Source organism: Schistocerca serialis, chromosome 6 (genome assembly GCF_023864345.2).
Source record: "Schistocerca serialis cubense isolate TAMUIC-IGC-003099 chromosome 6, iqSchSeri2.2, whole genome shotgun sequence".
NCBI lineage: Eukaryota > Metazoa > Arthropoda > Insecta > Orthoptera > Acrididae > Schistocerca > Schistocerca serialis.
Genome location: NC_064643.1, coordinates 357,522,759 through 357,534,543, shown reverse-complemented (window position 1 = coordinate 357,534,543; position 11,785 = coordinate 357,522,759).

The following is an 11,785-nucleotide window of genomic DNA, read 5'->3' as shown; positions in this document are numbered from 1 at the left end:
TATAATATTTATGGGTGTCAGTGCAAGCCACAACAAACAAGTAAAATAATATTTAGGAGGTAGATCGGCACCAATTATTTGGGATTAGGAAAGGAAAACACACTCACTCATCTTTGTAATTGAATAGTGTTAACTGTGTAAATGCAATTCTGTCAAAATTTGATGTTCAACATGTGTATCAAGTAGTAGTGGCAACAGTGTACAACAGTCAATAATAGTCAATGTCATAGTCATCATGTCAAGACCAATGTTTGCCAAGCCAAATCAAAATGTATGGTTGCTGAACAACTGTCAGTATGCCAAGATATGCAAATACTTCCTCTCTCCAAAAAAGAGTATATACTGCTTATTGATTTAACAAAGTGTGTATGTAGACAATCTTCCTTCCACTTGAGTGTTCAAGTCTGCCATCTTCATCCTCCTTGTTCCATATAAACCAACAAAAAAATATGCTCCTCACTTACTTTACCTCTTATCCACCAAAACTCCAATAATCATCAGCATCACATAATCTTAAGGGGCTCCAGAACACCCTATACTTGCAATGTTAAAATAATGCTTATAAATTACATCTTTCCTCACAAAGTATTTGAGGTAGGAAGTTGAACTTTTTACAGATTATTTATTGGAATATGGGCTACAACTTAACACAGGGATTTTACAAAATTTTAGTTCAGTTATTAAAGATGATTTTTTTTTCAATTGTAATGAAAATTCACATTTTTTTGCAATTTTTTATTTATGTATTCAAAAATATACAGTTTTTTGGAAAAAGGCTGTGTTAAATTATGCAGAAGGTACTGTGTAACATTTACTGAAAGTTTGAAACAAATATGTTTGGAAGATCCTTAGAAAACATGTAATTAGTATGAGAAAATAAAAGTTTTTGGAATCGAGCGATAAAGATTGGATTAACTTTTTAGTTCATTCCAGGTCCATAGGATGGATTATCTTCATCCTCTGCAAACTCCTCCTCCAGCTTCCTCTTGTTCCTCCTCCTGTTTACTCTTGCTTGTATTTCTAGACTCTTTACAGCCCTGTCTGCAGCCCGAAGGCGTTCCTTATCTAAAGCAAGCATCGCTCGTTGTTGTGTTCGTAGATTTTGCTACCATTTTCTTCAGTTGCAGTTACTGCAACACTGTTCCAAAAGGTAGTCATGTATGAACACTTATCACATTTCAGTTGTATTCACTAGCAAGTCCTATGTGCTTTATTATGGAGAGTTCCAGACCAACTTCACTACAATGAATACATCTTACACAGTTTGAAAAAATTCCTTTGAGAACCGACATATCAAATATTTCATTCACATCCGATTCGCCCATAAAACATTCATAATTATCACTCATTGAACCAAGCTTCTTCTGTGAAGTATTTTCTTTCCCACTTTGACTGTTATGGGCAGGTGTACTTGAGAGGTTAGGTTCACTCACTTGGTTATCGTCTTTATTGTTTACAGTAATAACACATACCTTTGGCTTTCCAACATTTCTCCTTTTCTTAAAAGCCTTCAGAGGATTTCTAATAACTTTACTTTTACTCATTATTATACTTCAACAAAACAGAGACTCAAGAAACAGAATTAATTACGAATATTTTCGACATAACGACAGAGTAAATAAACATGAAACAATCGACAATCACACCAGCGATATATATTGAACCATCACAGGTTAGCCACAACACATACTTTATCTCACATCACTAAAATGTACCTGATGAACACGGACGTTAATAATAACACCATTTGACAGCAGTTTAACAGCGCCACAGTGGGTCACGCCCATATAGAACACATTTCAAAAAAATTTAAAAATAGTTGTAGTCTTCGGAATTGAATAAATTATATATCTATTAAAAGGTAATAGTCTGCAGTTTCAGAAAACGCAAAAAAGTAAAAATTGAACTTTTCATGATTTTGAGTCTTTCCAGGGGCCCTTAATACTTCAATAATACCTCTTACGTCGAAACATATAAACCTTATCATCAATATCATTTACCTTACCTCTTGTCCACCAAAACTCCAATAATCATCAACTTTACACAATCTCAATAATACCTCTTCAATACATCGATATATATATAAATCTTATCACCAGTATCATTTCACTTCCATAACAACTCTTTCCTCTAGTCAGTCTCCTCGAACAAGTACAGATAAAATCCTAGTGCAAACTTCAATTCATCATCCCATGCAACCTGAAGACACTATGTCCACACACAACCTCTGTGTAATCCAACTTTAGCCAAATCTTCTACTCATTATGAATTATAAAATACATTTTGGTTACCTTGTCCATCATTAAATAAAAGAAATGCATACATGACCTCTAACAGCCTTTGGTTTGAATAACTTTCAGTAAGTAAGTACGAGTACGGAGTATGAATGATTACATAAGACTTGGAATGAATAAATCGTAATATTTCACAGTGTGTACACCACTTCAAGAATCATGGCAAAACATAAGCAAGCATGTGGAGTACTTTTTTGTGTCAAGTGTCACTTGCTATTTCAATTGCTCACGAAGAATGCAGTGTAATAACTGTCAATGGTCTAAATCTAGTGTTGGTATTTCATATCGTTAGCTTCCTTTCTATTAGCATAAATTAATACAGCTTCCATAAAACCTCCAGCTCATGTGACTTCAATGAAGTTTCTTGTACCAATGTCGTTTGTAGAATTATAGCACTTCATTTTCTTATCTTAAAATATACAGCACTGAGCGTAAGCAAAACATGCAATAGCGAGTAAATATACCAGTAGAGAACAGAATGTCAACAAGCGGGTATAGCACAATCCCTACAACGAGGCTCTGCCAAGCGAACAATATATAATTAATACCATAGTGTGACCTAAACTCCATGTTCGTACCCAGTATATCAGCATTTCTATATACCAAATTAAAGAGTAGTTATGACAACAAAACAGAAATGTGTAAATATGCAATCCATATGCAAAGACTCCATTATGGAGTCAAGGTAGCAGTTGTCGTTACACTGGTTATCACTGTTAGCATTCAACCGCGATTCTTAAACATATATTTTAACAACGCGTTTCAAGAGACAATGCTCCCATCACCAGGTTGTAAAATCTATTTCATGAAATTAAACGGACTAAAAAGACAAAATACTATCACAAATAGTTGGGAAGTCCATATAGCAAAACAGAATTAAAAGTATATTGGACTGTGCGTCCTCGTCTTACCATGAAGTTGTTGACACAAGTCGATGGCCGTCCCATAGCTACCAAATATGCTGTCGCACTGTGCCGGCTCGGGAGCTGTTGTGGACTGACGTGCCGAGGTGTTGTGGCGTGGTTATAGCCGTGTGCTTGACGGTAACGCTGTGCTATTGGGCGCCTGATTTCCTTATTACATTGGTCTGCCATCGTTAACCTTCCGCAACTCTCGCAACGAGGACGCACAGTCCAATATACTTTTAATTCTGTTTTACTATATGGACTTCCCAACTATTTGTCATGGTATTTTGTATTTTTAGTCCGTTTAATTTCATGAAATAGATTTTACAACCTGATGATGGGAGCATTGTCTCTTGAAACGCGTTGTTAAAATATATGTTTAAGAATCGCGGTTGAATGCTAACAGTGATAACCAGTGTAACGACAACTGCTACCTCGACTCCATAATGGATTATATTAAATCGTTAGTGTCAGGCGAGACATTGAGGTTATTGTATAAATACAAAAATTTGAGATGTAAGTTATTAAAAACTGCCGCAAACATAAACCTTAACAAAGAATGTGTGAAGAATCATGTTATCCCGAATTACGTGAAGTTGAAACTTTGTGATTGCAAATCATGGGCGGGACGACTAGCTGTTGAAAAAGCAAAAAAGTTTTGGATATGCGCAGAAATTAAATATCTGTATAAAAAGAAAGACTTAATTAAAAAACAAATAGTTCAAGCAGAGACTAAGGTCAAGGAAAGATTACCGGTGAACGTATGGGAAGAGGTTACGCGTAGACTTCACAAAATACTACAGAAGGAGCTCATACAGAAAAAAGAAAAACAAGATAAAAAACTTCGTAAATTAAGTAATAACACGTGCGAAAATAAAAAAGATCAACAACAAAGCCTTTCGTCTTTAGACTTTTATCCACGGGTGGTTAACAAAACGGATATTGCATTTGATAATACAGAAGTAGAAATGTTAAATAGGGCATTAAAGTTTAATATTGAGCCGTCATTTAGCAAGAAGTTCGCGAAAGAAGTAATTGCCCTCACTAAAATGACAACAGAAATTGCCAAATTAAATAATAATGAAACCGGGCATGTCGGTCATAAGCTACATAAAATAGTAAAAAAATGAACTAAATAAGCGATATAGTGTTAATCGTAAGACTAGAGCAGACCGACTAACTGTCGATTCTATAAATAAAAAGCTTAATGAAGTGAAAGCTATTGCCACGAAAGCGGATAAGGGGAATACGATCGTAATATTAAAAGAGGAGGAGTACGTCTCGAAGACCTTAGCGTTCTTTGTCGAAAATAGCATTACGGAAATTCCGAAAGACATAACAGCCAATTTCCAAACTAAACTAAAAAATGTTCTTAAACGCACACACTTCCTGCTGACAGAAGCCGAAAAAAGAAGATGTGTTATCATGAATCCAACGGCCCCCAAATTAAGATCACAGGTGAAGATACATAAAGAACTGCACCCGGTTCGTCCGATTGTGAACGGTCGAAATAGTCCAGCATATAAAATAACGAAACTGTTGGACCAAATTCTGAAAAAGACTTACGTGTATAAAAATAACTATTCGGTGCGTGGTAGTATGACCATGATAGGCGAAATTAAAGATACGCCAGTTACTGATACTTCCCGTTTGATTTCGTTGGATGTTAAGAACTTATACTCCAGTGTTCCGGTTAACGAAACTATAGAAATCATTAAGAGAAATTTCCTTAAATACGGTAAAATTTCAACGCAAGAGACAATTGAATTTATTGAACTCCTACAGCTCATTTCTAGTTTTAATTATTTTACGTTTAATAAATTTTATATTCAGGACGATGGGTTAGCCATGGGGTCCAGTATTTCAGGAACTATGGCGGACATTTTTATCAATGACCTTGAAGATAAAGTTCTAAATTCTGACGATAACATTATGGATAAAATTGTTTATTACAAACGTTATGTAGACGATGTCGATGGTTCCCGTGAGGACATTGAGGAAATAGTAAAAAAGTTGAACGACGCACATAATAAAATAGAATTTACAGTGGAGTAAGAAACTGACAATGGTTTACAGTTCCTGGACCTGAATATAAAAAAGCAGGGCAACAAACACGCTTTCTCCGTTTATAGAAAACAAACTACGACTGATGCCGTGATCCCGAATGATTCATGCCATCCGCAGGCTTATAAAGAAGCTGCTTTCCGTAGTCTCGTGCATAGGGCAATCAATATACCTATGAGCGAAAAAGATAGGGAGACTGAAATTAATACCGTTAAGAGAATAGCGATGAACAACGGTTACAGAATAGATATGGTTAAAAAACTGTTACGGAAAAGTAATAAGCGCAAAAAGAATAAACCTGATGGAGAGAAAGTGAAAATTATCACGATGCCATACTACGGAACAGTCTCACAAAAGATAGCAAATATTTTTAAGCCATACGATGTTAAAATAGCTTTTCAGACTAATAACCTAGTGAGGTACAGCCTTAAGCACGAAATTGGCGAGAAGAGAAATAAGTTTGAAAGATCGGGAATTTATAAGATTCAGTGCAGAACTTGTGATGCAAAATATATAGAGCAGACAGGAAGATCATTCGCGATCCGGTATAAAGAACATAAAGATGCGTTCAGGTTAGGAAATTATGACAAATCAGCTGTTGCGAACCATATATATGAAACAGGCCATCCCCTTAATAGCATAGAAGACAACGTAGAAATATTGCATGTAGAAAAGAAAGGGAGAAAACTTGATTTACTAGAGGAATTCGAGATAGCTATCCACGAAAAGAAACAAAGCAATATTCTAAATGCACAAGATAATTTTAAGGAAATGAGATTTTTTAGCGGGTTTTTAGAATTATTTTAGGGTAGGTATGCGACTCTAAACTTGTAGCATGTCACTGACACAGTTGCGAGAGGTTAACGATGGCAGACCAATGTAATAAGGAAATCAGGCGCCCAATAGCATAGCGTTACCGTCAAGCACACGGCTGTAACCACGCCACAACACCTAGGCACGTCAGTCCACAACAGCTCCCGAGCCGGCACAGTGCGACAGCATATTTGGTAGCTATGGGACGGCCATCGACTTGTGTCAACAACTTCATGGTAAGACGAGGACGCACAGTCCAATATACTTTTAATTCTGTTTTACTATAGGGACTTCCCAACTATTTGTGATGGTATTTTGTCTTTTTAGTCCGTTTAATTTCATGAAATAGATTTTACAACCTGATGATGGGAGCATTGTCTCTTGAAACGCTTTGTTAAAATATATGTTTAAGAATCGCGGTTGACTGCTAACAGTGATAACCAATATATCTTACATAATAAACAGGTCATTAGCATCATATCAGCATAAGCAAATAAATGTTCATATGTAATCTTAGTACGTAAACATGAAGGCGCAAGCAGATAAATCACAAAGTATGACTTACATACATAACCATATCAGCACAACTAATCAGGTGACAATTATAATTTAAATAAATAAGCACAGCAGGCACATAATAAAAAAATATGACATCAGTGAAAAAGCAGAGCAGCCAAGCGATGCATAATATACATAAGTAACAACCCTGTTCATTAATCAATCATTGTCAAAATCAGTTAACACAAAGTATAAATCACGTAATCGCGAGCAGCAAATTACGAATAAAGTACATACCTAAGTAAAAATATGTTACCTGAAAAATAAACACAATTAATAGTTACCTTTTTAGTTTATTACTTTCTTCTTCGAAATTACATTCTTCCTGAAATTTTCTCGATAGCAAGTCCTCTTAACATCGGACACACACAGAATTTACCTGAAGTTCTTAAATATTTTATACAACTGTATCCTGGAAAAAAACTGAACGTTAGTAACATAATTTATCAAGTCACTATAGCTTTATACTGAATTTAATCGGAGAAATTAGACTGTGTATTTGTTTACGGCTGTCAGTGCATTCACACTGAGCGCTCGATCAGCTGTAGGTACGCGTGACGTAGGAAGTAACTGTTTGCGGTGAACGACTGCCTTGTGCGGCGCACAGACTTGACTGTTGCTTTGAGTATGTGCCGCCGCTAGAACACGGCGCGGTGTCCTTGTATTCTCTGCGTGTTTACGTGTAACTGTTAATTTCTCAAAAGTATGTCATTCCACAAAAATTTTAACGTTCGATATATAATGTATTCATTTAGAGCGCCGTGATTTAAGAGTTTCTACTTCGACAGTTATCATGAATAATTTTGCGGACTCTATATGGACCGTTATAAAGCAGAAAGAATTTGCGACACAAGCTTTTTTCTTTGTGAGACAAAGACACCTTTTGTCCAACTGACAAATTTTTTAAACAACGAGGACGTTTAGCTGATTTCTCTCTTTTAGCAGCCGCAGATGCAATATTTTGTAGAGCCAGGTTGACAACTTCAGAATGCCGCAGTTTCCGTGTAGGCGGAAAAGGAACGATTTCAGAAATGCGATTTGTCGATGCTTTATTTTTTAATATCAATATAGGCGGTAAAGAAGTTGAATCATTAGGGAGTTCATTCAGAATGTTTTGAAAAATATGAAGATACTGATCCCACGTTCTGTGATTCTGATGACAATAAAGACGACACAGTTTATTAATTTCCTTCATCCATCTCTCTGAAGCGTTAGATTGAGGGTGAAAAAGTGAAATGAAAATTGGTTTAATCGTACGACGCTGTAGAGTACGAAGCCCAATTTTAGAGCGTAAGTTTTAGAAACAGCTAACACAGGACAAGCAATAGTTCTTACACATATACGAAAAACTGATTCACTAATAACATTCAATGGGCTCCCAGAATCTAAAACCGCAGTGAACTTATTCTTACTCACACATACTTCAATAACAGGATGTAAAAATGCGTCTACATCATTTTCCTTTTCGTCTAGCAAAATGTCTCTCATGTCTTCCATGCGTACGTAGTGTAAAGTCGTAGTGTCATTACTTTCTGAACCGTCTATATTGCTGCCAGAAGCCGAAGCTACAAGTCATTTTCGCTTGTTTGCGTCACGTCTTTGATTATTCGCGTCATTTCGCGGATCAATTTCTACGATATGCACTTGTCTCTCTGAATTTCTGTCACGTGGAGGATGCCAATTAGGTCCCTCCTATCTTTTACATGTAAATTCTTGGTTCTATCTTCCTGGCTATCCGCATAATTTCGGCAGTCACTTCTGAAATTATTGTTAGACCTACTACCCTGGTTATTTCTGTAGTAAGAATTTCCATTATTGTATGAATAATTTCTGTCTTGATGGTACCGATTACTGTTTCCGTATCATTGATCATGCCGGTAGGAATTTCCGTTATTATAATTGTCTGTGTAATTTCTGTTAGAACGTCTGTTATTGTCATAAGGCTGGTATCTATTGTCCTGCCTGTTTCGTCTGTCATTTTCAAAATTACCGCTATAACGTCCGTTCCGATCATTATCCCTTTTCTCTGAAAATCTATTGTGATTACCGTTACTGAAAAAATTACAAGAAGTTCCGTCGTCATTGTCATACTCAAGTTCTTGTAGCAAAGTCTTAAAAGTTTCAATGTCGTCTTTACATCTTCCGGCTAAGGCAATGTGTTTTATCGATTGTGGCAGCTTAGTTAAACAAATCCGAATTAATTCAGTCGGGCTATAAGAGTTGGTAAAGAACTGATTCTTTCGAATCACGTCTTCAAAGTATTCTGCCGGCGTGCGGAACTCAGACTGTTTGAAATTACGCTGCATAATAAGGCTATGTTTGACTCTGTCTTGCGTGTTTTCGGACCAATATGCCGATAGAAATGCATGATAAAAATCATTTATATTATTACAACCTCTAATAAGTGCGCGCATGCGCGCCGCCGGTACGTTTTTCATCAATATCCTGAAAACTGTCACTTTTGGGTAAAATAGTCATATCCGGTTATTCTTTACTGACTCCTTTTCTAGATAGATTGATAGTTGAAGAGTTTTTTTGATAGATACAAAGAATAGTAAAAGAGTAGGCAGCAGTGCAGAAAACTAAAAGGGAAATAGCACCACTACAGCTCGGTAGTTTTTCCCGATGGCATGCAGCTTTACTGTATGGTTAAATGATGATGGCGTACTCTTGGGTAAAATATTCCAGAAGTGAAATAGTCCCCCATTCGGATCTCAGGGCGGGGACTACTCAAGAGGAAGTCGTTATCAGGAGAAAGAAAACTGGCGTTCTACGGATCGGAGCGTGGAATGTCAGATCCCTTAATCGGGCAGGTAGGTTAGAAAATTTAAAAAGGGAAATGGGTAGGTTAAAGTTAGATATAGTGGGAATTAGTGAAGTTCGGTGGCAGGAGGAACGAGACTTCTGGTCAGGTGAGTACAGGATTATAAACACAAAATCAAATAGGGGTAATGCAGGAGTAGGTTTAATAAAGAATAGGAAAATAGGAATGCGGGTAAGCTACCACAAACAGCATAGTGAACGCATTATTGTGGCAAAGATAGATACGAAGCCCACACCTACTACAGTAGTACGAGTTTATGTGCCAACTAGCTCTGCAGATGACGAAGAAATTGAAGAAATGTATGATGAAATAAGAGAAATTATTCAGATAGTGAAGGGTGGCGAAAATTTAATAGTCATGGGTGACTGGAATTCGAGAGTAGGAAAAGGGAGAGAGGGAAACATAGTGGGTGAATATGGATTAGGGGGAGAGAAATGAAAGAGTAAGCCGTCTGGTAGAATTTTGCACAGAGCATAACTTAATCATAACTAAGACTTGGTTCAAGAATCATAAAAGAAGGTTGTATACATGGAAGAATCCTGGAGATACTAGAAGGTATCAGATAGATTATATAATGGTAAGGCAGAGATTTAGGAACCAGGTTTTAAGTTGTAAGACATTTCCAGGGGCAGATGTGGACTCTGACCACAATCTATTGGTTATGAACTGTAGATTAAAACTGAAGAAACTGCAAAGATGTGGGAATTTAAGGAGATGGGACCTGGATAAACTGACTAGACCGGAGGTTGTACGGAGGTACAGAGAGAGCATAAGGGAATAATTGACAGGAATTGGGGAAAGAAATACAGAAAGAAATACAGTAGAAGAAGAATGGGTAGCTCTAAGGGATGAAGTAGTGAAGGCAGCAGAGGATCAAGCAGGTAAAAAGACGAGGGCTAGTAGAAATCCTTGGGTAACAGAAGAAATATTGAATTTAATTGATGAAAGGAGAAAATATAAAAATGCAGTAAATGAAGCAGGCAAAAAGGAATACAAACATCTCAAAAATGCGGTCGACAGGAAGTGCAAAATGGCTAAGCAGGGATGGCTAGAGGACAAATGTAAGGATGTAGACGCTTATCTCACTAGGGGCAAGATAGATACTGCCTACAGGAAAATTAAAGAGACCTTTGGAGAAAAGAGAGCCACTTGTATGAATATCAAGAGCTCAGAGGGAAACCCAGTTCTAAGCAAAGAAGGGAAAGCAGAAAGGTGGAAGATACACGGGCGATGTTCTTGAGGACAGTATTATGGAAATGGAAGAGGATGTAGATGAAGATGAAATGGGAGATACGATATTGCGTGAAGAGTTTGACAGAGCACTGAAAGACCTGAGTCGAAACAAGGCCCCGGGAGTAACTGCATTCCATTGGAACTATTGACAGCCTTGGGAGAGCCAGTTTTGACAAAACTCTACCATCTGGTGAGCAAGATGTATGAGACAGGCGAAATACCCTCAGACTTCAAGAAGAATATAATAATTCCAATCCCAAAGAAAGCAGGTGTTGACAGATGTGAAAATTACCGAACTATCAGTTTAATAAGTCACAGCTGCAAAATACTAACGCGAATTCTTTACAGACGAATGGAAAAACTAGTAGAAGACGACCTCGGGGAAGATCAGTTTGGATTCCGTAGAAATGCTGGAACACGTGAGGCAATGCTGACCCTACGTCTTATCTTAGAAAATAGATTAAGGAAAGGCAAACCTACGTTTATAGCATTTGTAGATTTAGAGAAAGCTTTTGACAATGTTGACTGGAATACTCTCTTTCAAATTCTGAAGGTGGCAGGGGTAAAATACAGAGAGCGAAAGGCTATTTACAATTTGTACTCACGCCAGATGGCAGATATAAGAGTCGAGGAGCATGAAAGGGAAGCAGCGGTTGGGAAGGGAGTGAGACAGGGTTGTAGCCAGTCCCCGATGTTATTCAATCTGTATATTGAGCAAGCAGTGAAGGAAACAAAAGAAAAATTCAGAGTAGGTATTAAAATCCATGGAGAAGAAATAAAAACTTTGAGGTTCGCCGATGACATTGTAATTCTCTCAGAGACAGCAAAGGACTTGGAAGAGCAGCTGAACGGAATGTACAGTGTCTTGAAAGGAGGATATAAGATGAACGTCAACAAAAGCAAAACGACGATAGTGGAATGTAGTCAAATTAAGTCGGGTGATGCTGAGGGAATTAGATTAGGAAATGAGACACTTAAAGTAGTAAAGGAGTTGTGCTATTTGGGGAGCAAAATAACTGATGATGGTCGAAGTAGAGAGGATATAAAATGTGGACTGGCAATGGGAAGGAAAGCGTTTCTGAAGAGGAGAAATT